Below are 1,285 nucleotides of genomic sequence, written 5' to 3'. Positions count from 1 at the left end.
AGAGCACAAATTTCATTGCATGATTTAAACAAACATCAAAGACTTCTGTGATGAGCCATGTGTCCAGATAATTTGATGAATCTGGATGATTACTGCATATTAAAGTGTAATTTTCACCAGTGACTCCAAACCATGTGTTTGAATAATTCTCAGTCGTATGTTATGGAGATGTCACTGTAGCGTAACCCATTATGGAAAACAAAAATAATATATATATATCGAACTATGGGACCCTAAAATCATATACTTAACAACTAAAACAGTCCTGTATTCAGGATTTGTTTGTCGTACAGAAATTAACCTAAAGTGCTACATATAATATATTGTTTAGACATTAAAAACGTAAAGAACAACTTCAGACGACAAAAACGAAACCATAAGGCTGCCTTGAAAGCATTTTTATATAGTTCATTGTATTTTTCTTGAGTAGGTAAGCGGAATGCGGTCTATGAAAACTATTTTTATAGGGCGACAACAGTGCAGAGGTCAATTAATCCCAGAAATAAATAATTTTGCAATTCTTTTGCTTTGACTCTGTTTTAGATAGTTTTATTAAACATCTCCAACTAAATACGTTCGATCAAGTATCCGCCTCAGACCATTTTTAGGTATGCCATTTCGAAGATCTTTTCTGATATGTCTGATTAAGTTGCATGCGCTTAGACACCTCCAACGTTATTCATATATATATCTTTTCATCTCTATGTTTTCGACTTCTGGACCCCCTGGTTTTACAAATCATTGCAAGAGAGGAATTACTGTACGACACTGTTCTGAAACGCCATACACTCAACATCATCGTTGGTAAGTTCCGCAAGATACAGCACACCAAACGCTACGCCTCAAACTTGTTCTTCCTTTTAATGTTTTACATATATTTTCATAGATTGTGACATAATCTAGTGTTTTAGACCTACTTCCTCGCATATTTACAGATTTCATTATTTTTCATTATATCCAAACACATTCATAGTTTTAAGAAAAAAATAAACCGAAACCTCCAGCCTGCACTAAAGTCATTCTGGACGAATAACATCAAAGTTTTGTTTTGCTGTCCAGAAGCTAACCCTCAGAAGTGCGGCGTGTGCAGTTTCTATTTTCGGCTAAGCCAATACCACACGAGTTCGGTGAAAATCGTCCTCTTATACCTAGTCCTTATACACTAAATCAAAGGAATAGTGCTCGAAAATGTTATATATTGGAATTCTTTTGAAAACTGGAATTAGGATAGCCTCACACCAAGGGGGTTATTCCTCAACACAACAGAAAGTTCGGAAGACGTTGT

Source organism: Schistosoma haematobium, chromosome 1 (assembly GCF_000699445.3).
Source record: "Schistosoma haematobium chromosome 1, whole genome shotgun sequence".
NCBI lineage: Eukaryota > Metazoa > Platyhelminthes > Trematoda > Strigeidida > Schistosomatidae > Schistosoma > Schistosoma haematobium.
The sequence above is the reverse complement of the archived record's forward strand: the minus strand, read 5'-3'. Positions refer to the sequence as shown.